This window comes from Pteropus vampyrus, unplaced genomic scaffold, assembly GCF_000151845.1.
Source record: "Pteropus vampyrus isolate Shadow unplaced genomic scaffold, Pvam_2.0 Scaffold302, whole genome shotgun sequence".
Taxonomy (NCBI): domain Eukaryota; kingdom Metazoa; phylum Chordata; class Mammalia; order Chiroptera; family Pteropodidae; genus Pteropus; species Pteropus vampyrus.
In genome coordinates this window covers 4783304-4790843 of record NW_011889083.1, presented here as the reverse complement: position 1 = coordinate 4790843, position 7540 = coordinate 4783304, and the positions used below count along the sequence as shown (strand labels likewise).

Here is a 7540-nt window from a genome sequence, read left to right as displayed (position 1 = left end):
ATCATGACGTTTTGATTACTGTCGCTTTGTAATATAATTTAAAGTCAGTAGAGTGATGCCTCCAGCCTCGTTCTTTTTTCTCAGGATGACTCTGGCAATTTGGGGTCTTTTGTGCTTCCATACAAATCTGATGATTTTGTTCTATTTCTTTAAAAACTGCCGATGAGATTTTGATGAGGATTGCATTTTATCTGTATAATGCTTTAGGTAATATGGTCATTTTAACTATGTTGTTTTTCCAATCAAAGAACTCAGAATATCTTTCTTTTTTTTGTATCTTTTTTGATTTCTTTTAATAGGGTCTTATAGTTTTCATTATATAGGTCCTTCACTTGTTTCATTAAACTTATTCCTAGGTATTTTATTCTTTTCTTTGCAATTACAAAAGAAATTATTCTTTCCACTTCTTTTTCTGACATTTCGTTATTGGAGTATAGGAAAGCTATGGATTTTTGAATGTTGATTTTATATCCAGAGACTTTACTGTATTTGGTTATTGTTTCCAGTAGTGTTCTTGTGGAGTCTTTAGGGGTGTCTATATAGAGAATCATGTCATCTGCAAATAGTGACAGTTTAACTTCTTCATTTCCTCTTTAGATGACTTTTATATCTTTCTCTTGCCTGATTGCACTCGCTAGGACCTTCACTGTTATATTGAATAACAGTGGCAATAGTGGACAGCCTTGCCTTGTTCCTGATCTTAGAGGGAAGGTTTTTAGTTTTTCACCATTAGGTATAATGTTGGCTGAGGGTTTGTCTTAGATGGCCTTTATTATGTTAAGGTACTTTCCTTCTATACCAATTTTGTTAAGTGTTTTGATGATAAATGGATGCTGTATTTTGTTGAAGGCTTTTCTGGATCTATTGATATGATCATATGATTCTTATTTTTTAATTTGTTTATGTACCGTATCACATTAATTGATTTGCATATGTTGGAACCATCCTTGTGCCCCTGGGATGAATCCACCTTGATCGCGGTGTATAATATTTTTAATATGTTGCTGTATTCGGTTCATTAGTATCTTATTTAGTATTTTTGCATGTATGTTCATGAGAGATATCCTCTGTAGTTTTCTTTTTGTGTGTTATCCTTACCAGGTTTTGGTATCAGAGTAATATTGCCTCATAAAATGAGTTGCGAAGTATCGCCTCCTCTTCAATTTTTTGGAAGAGTTTGAGGAGAATAGGTATTAAATCTTCTTTGAATGTTTGGTAGAATTCACTGGTGAAGCCATCTGGTCCTGGACTTTTATTTTTTGGTAGATTTTTGAAGATTGTTTCAATTTCCATACTGCTGATCAGTCTATTTAGATTTTCCAGATCTTGATTCAGATTTGGGAAATTCTCATCAACTATTTGTTTGAAAATGCTTTCTAGTCCCTGCTCCTTTTCCTTGCCTTCGGTAATGCCCATTATTCTTATGTTTCCTCTCTTGATGGTATCAGCTAGTTCTTGTATTTCTCTTTCATTATTTTTCATTCTTCGGTTTTTCTGTTCTTCCTTCTGATTTATTTCTGGATTTCTGTCTTCAATATCACTGATCTTTCCTCTATTTGGTCAACTGTATTTCCCAGGCTTGCTATTTCATTTTTCAACTCTTGCAATATATTCTTCATCTCCAGAATATTTATTCTGTTCTTCTTGAGGGTTTAAATCTCCTTGCTCTGCTCATCTAGTTGTTTTTCTTTAATTCCTGAAATTGTTGATATGATTTGTTTTGGATTTCATTGAGTGTTTTCAGAAGTACCATCCTGAAGTCTCTGTCATTTAAGTTGCATATTTCTATGTCTGTAAGCTTATTTTCTGGTGATTTTTCTCTTTTTTTCTGAGATGCCTTGTCACCTTGGCTGTTCATGATGTTTAATGGACTATTTCTGTGCCTGGGCATTAATGAAAGTGTATTCTGTTGTTTTTCCAGAAAGATTTATTAACTAAAATTCTCTCTTTAGCCTGCTGCAAAAAAGTCATTCTTCTTTTGATTTTCAGTAGGTGGTGTCTAAGCCTCTTGTATCCCTAATAGTTTTGGTAGCTTTTGCTCATTTTACCCTGGGGCTCCTTGGTGATTGGTCTCGGAGGGTATGGGAGGAGGGGCCCTTTGGATTGGGGATTGGGGTTGCCTCGATTTTGCAGCTGGGGTCGGTAAAAATCAGCTGTTGTTTCTCTGTGGTTCTGCCCTAGTTCTTCGCTTTCTGCCCTGATGACTGGGCCCTCTGTTCGGCTGCATCCACGTCCCAGCACTTATGGGAAGAGTTGTTCAGGAAAGTCACTGTGCCTTCACCCCTCCTCCTCCTCCTATAGGGAGCTCCGGCAGCTGTGGAGGCAGCTTCTTTATTACTCTCAGTCCACCACCCGACACCCAGGGGCCTGACCTATGGTAGTTCTTATGCACAGATTACACGCTCAGACGTGCTGGTGTGCAGTTTGGTGTTTTTTGTTGAGTTTTTGATGTTCAGCTTATTGTCATTTCAAGCGGAGAGATCTAGGAATGTCTCTCACTCCACCAAATACCCTATCTTGGTTATTTTAAATAATGCTGCAATACATAGGAATACATTATTATTTTGAATTAGTGTTTTTGTTTTCCTCAAATAAATTCCCAGAAGTGGAATTGCTGAATCCTTCTTTGTGTCTTGTTATAGCCTTTTTTTTTTAAGTTTGTTTTGTCTGATATAAGTATTACTCTCCTAGCTTTTATCTCATTTCCAGTTTCATGAAATATATTTTTAATCCCTTTACTTTTATTACATTTGTATCAATCTGAAGTGGGTCTCTTGCAGGCAGCATATGTATGGGCCCTGTTTTCTTATCCATTTAGCCACCCTATTTTTTTTTTATATAGAAACAGTCCATTTACATTTAAAGTAATTATTGATAAGTATATAGTTATTGACATTTTATTATTCATATTTCTTCTTCTTCTTCTTCTCCTCCTCCTCCTCCTCCTCCTCCTCTTCCTCCTCCTGTTCTCCCTCTTCCTCTTCTTCTTTCTCTTCCTTCTTCTTCTTCTAGAAGATCCTTTAATATTTTTTGTAATATTGATTTGGTGGTGATGGAACCTTTAGCTTTTTCTTGTCTGGGAAGTTCTCTATCTATCTTCAATTCTGAATGATAGCCTTGCTGGGTAGAGTAATCTTGGTTGTAGGTGTTTGCTTTTCAACACTTTGAATATTTCATGTCACCCCTTCTAACTTGCAAAGTTTTTGTTGAGACAGTCTTATGGGATCTCCCTTGTAGGTAACTAACTATAACTAATTGTTTTTCTCTTGATGCTTTTAAGGTTACTCTTTGTCTTTAACCTTTGGCATATTAATTATGATATGTCTTGGTGTGAATCTCTTTAAGTTCATCTTGTCTGTGATTCTCTGAACTTCCTGGACATGTATGTTTATTTCCCTTGACGGATTAGGTAAGTTTTACATCATTATTTCTTCAAATAGGTTTTCAATTTCTTGATCTCTTCTCCTCTGGTACTCCTACAATTATGCTCGATACTGTCCCAGAGATCACCTAAATTATCCTCATTTTTTAAAATTAATTTTATCTTTGCTGTTCTGATTGGATATTTTCTGCTACCTTGTCTTCCAAATCGCTGATTTGATCTGCTGCTTCATCTAGTCTGTTATCGATTCCCTCTAATGTATTACTTATTTCAGTTACTGTATTCTTTATTTACGACAGGTTCTTTCTTATGGTTTCTATCTCCATTTTTATATTTCCTATCTTTTTGTTGAAGTTCTCACTACGTTCATCGACTCTTCCCCTAAGCTCTTTGAGCATCTTTATAACCACTATTTTGAACTTTGCATCTGGTAGATTGCTCGTTTCCATTTTTTAAAGTTCTTTTTCTGAAGTTTTGTTCTGTACTTTCTTTTGGAACATGTTTCTTTGTATCTTCATTTTGGCTGACTCTGTATTTGTTTCTATGTATTAGATAGATCCACCATGTCTCTTGGTCTTGTTAGAGTGGGCATATATAACAGGTGTCCTATGGGGCCCAGTGGCACGCTCTTCCTTGTCACCTGGGCTGGATGTTCCAGGTGTGTTCCTTTTGTGAGTTGTGTGCGCCTTCTTGTTGTAGTAGAGCTTTGATTGCTGTTGGAACATCAATGAGAAGGACTGACCCTTAGGTTAATTAGCTATAAGAAATGGCCATGACTATAGCAAAGAAACAGTTGTAGGGACTGACCTCTTGGAGTATGTTCACTTTATTAGGGCTCTGGTGCCTTTTTGGTGTGTCACCTGTGGAGATTGTTAAGTTGTTCCCTAGTGTGGTCTGAAGCTGGCCACTGGGTGTGTTGTTTCTGGGACTTCTAGGGAGGGGCTCTGGTGCAGCCCAGGTCAGTCGCCTGATACAGACTACAAAGTGATTTGCACATCATTGTCACTTACACTGGCTTTGGTGATGCCTGGGAGAGGCTAAGCTATGAACAGAAGCTGACTATCAATAGTGCCAAACTTGGGACCATTTATCAAGATGTATGGGGCATGCCAAGGCCAAACACTGCTTTTCGTGGTTTGTGAACTTTTGAGTCATTTTAGGAAAGTCTTCAGGGTAACCCAAGATAGGTTGTTTTTATGGAAAAGCCACTGGAAGCAGCTTTGGTGGGCTGCAAGTTGGAGGAAGCAGGGCCTTAGAGTGGGGGGAACAATGTTAGCAAGGTTGATGGAGACTCAGACTGCCCATGCCCGCTGGCTGTGTTTGGGGGAGGGCTAAATAAAGCAGCAATGGTGGGCCCACATGCTGGCTATATGTGGGGAGTGCTCAACAAAGGAACAATGGCTCCTGACAGCACTTCTGTTTGGGAGAAAGCTGTCCCAACAGTCCTTTCCCTGAAGATAATTTAGTTTCTCCCTGTGTGTCTCTGGTGCTTTTGAAGCTGCTGCCCCAGCACTGGAGAGTGAGTCTGTCAGCAATTATGTGTGTGAGCTCTTTAATATAAATATCTGGGACTCCGGCAGACCTCTTTTTCACTCAGTCACATTCCCGCTGATTTTCATAGCCAAAATTTATGGGAACGTCCCTTCATGGCACTAGAACTCAACTTATCTCCATTATCTATGTTATGATTTACCTTTATTGTATGGTTATAGTGTTGTAAACCATTAATAAATGCAGAAATATGTTTTATTTATAGGAAATTCTCAAAAATAATAGTTCAATAAGTAGTTACTGTTATAATTCACTATTTTGTTTGCAATCTGAATCCAATAACAGGAGATAAACTGGCTCTTGGATGACTATTTATAGTGGTGTGATTTCTAAAGTGTTTTTGATGGATGGATTTTTACAAATGATTTCTTGAACATTTCATACAGGTGTTTACAGAATCCACTGTTCCTTTGTTGAGCCCTTTTTCCTGGTGTGCAGGCGCAGACTGCCACCATATCTGATTCTCCATCAATGTGGCTAACATTGTTCTCCCCATCTTGATGGTTCCCTGAGACATCACCCCACCCAACTTGCAAGCCCACTCAAGCTGCTTCCAGTGGTTTTTCCATAAAAACTCCCTGTTGTGGCTCATGCTGTGGACTTTCCTAAAATCTCTCAAAGAATCATAAACCCCAAAGAAGCAGCATCTGGCCTTGGTATGCCTTGTTCCTCTTGCTGAGCAGTCCAAAACCCATCACTAGTGACATCCATCCTTGATTTATGGCTTGGATTTTGAGGCAACTCCAAGACCAGTACAAGTGGCAGCCATCTGCAGATTGCTTAGTGGCTTATGCCAGGAGGTCCTGGGAAGAGCACAGACTGTGGCTAAACTTAACCTGAGTCAGGGCACCTCCCAGTAAGCTTTAGGGGCTGGAATGTGGGTGGTAGGCTTTGGACCAAGCCAACTGACAAATCTGAAGGGCAGACTGAGTAGGCACCAGAGCCATGCTAATGCAAATTCTGCTCTGTAGGTCAGCCCCTGCACAGCAGCTTTAACATTATAGTCACCAGCCAGTCCTTACAACCAATCAGCCCAAGAGTTAATTGATATGAAGCAGCAACCAAAGCTCAACTACACACAACCTATATAAAGGACACACCTGCAGCACTGGCTCAGGTGACCAGAGAGACTGTGCCACTGGGATCACAGGACACCTACTACATAAGGTCATTCTACTAAGACCAGGAGATGTAGCAGCCCTATTCAATCCACAGAAAGAAACTCAGGGAGGCAGCCAAAATGGAGAGACAAAGAAACATGTTAACAATGAAAGAACAGGACAAAGCTCCAGAAAACAAAACAAAACAAAACAAAACAAAAAACTAAACAAAATGGAGGCAAGCAATCTTTTAGATTCAGAGTTCAAAACACTGGTTATAACAATGCTCAATAAACTTATGGGGAAGAATAGAGGAATCCAGTGAGAACATTAAAAAGGAGATAGAAAACAAAAATGAAGATGGAAAACATAAAAAAAAAAAACAAAAAACCAGTCAGAAATGAAGACTACAATAAATGAAATGAAAAATACATTAGAAGGAATCAGCAGTAGATTAGATGAAGCAGAGGTTTAAATGAGCAATTTAGAAGGTAAGATAGCAGAAAACACTAAGGGGGAAAAAAACAAAATCAGAGTAGTTTAAGCAGCCTCTGGGATGACATAAAGTATAAAAATATTCACATCATATGGGTGCCTGAAGGAGAAAAGAGAGAGCAAGGGATTTAGATCCTCTTTGAAGAAATAATGACTGAAAACTTTCTTAACCTTGTGAAGGAAATAGAGGTACAAGTTCAATAAATGCAGAGAGTCCCAAACAAAATGATCCTAAAGAGGCCCACAACAAGAAACATTATACTTAAAATGCCAAGGTTAAAGACAAAGAGAGAATCTTAAAAACAGCAAGAGAAAGGCAGCTATTTACTTACAAGGGAGCTCCCATAAGAATGTTAGTTGATTTTTCAACAGAAACTTTGTAGGCCAGAAGGAATTGGCAAAAAATATTCAAAGTAATGAAAAATGAGAACCTACAACCAAGAATACTTTACCTAGCAAAACTATCAATTAAAATGGAAGGTGAAATAGAGTTTCCGGGATGTGACAAAACTAAAGATCATCATCACCAAGCCAGTAGTATAGGAAAAGTTAACAGGACTTCTTTAAGAAGAAAAAATTAGTCTACGGCCTTGCCACCCTGAACAACCCAGATCCCATCTGATCTTGGAAGCTAAGCAGGATCAGGCCTGGTTAGTACTTGGATGGGAGACCACCTAGGAAGATCAGATGCTGTAGGCATAAAAAATAAAAAAAATAAGGGATTGTAAGCTGACAAGGTCTTTCCAATCTGTGAGGTCAACCAAGGGTTGCCTTGCTTAAAAAAAAAAAAGAAAAAATAAGATAAAAAATATGAATAATAAAAAGGTAATTTCTACATATTTATCAACAATTACTTTAAATGTAAATCAATTAAATACTCCAATTAAAAGACATAGGGTAGCTGAATGGATAAGTGAACAAGACCCTTACATATGCTGCCTGTAAGAGACTGACTTCAGATATAAAGATACACACAGACTGAAAGTAAAGGGATGGAAAAAGCTATTTCATG

At 38.1% G+C, this 7540-nt stretch overlaps 1 pseudogene; it reads left to right on the top strand.

Annotated features, from left to right (window-relative positions):
* The first annotated feature begins 7108 nt into the window (after positions 1-7108).
* Positions 7109-7227, top strand: LOC111730157 (annotated as a pseudogene).
* The last annotated feature ends 313 nt before the right edge of the window (positions 7228-7540 follow it).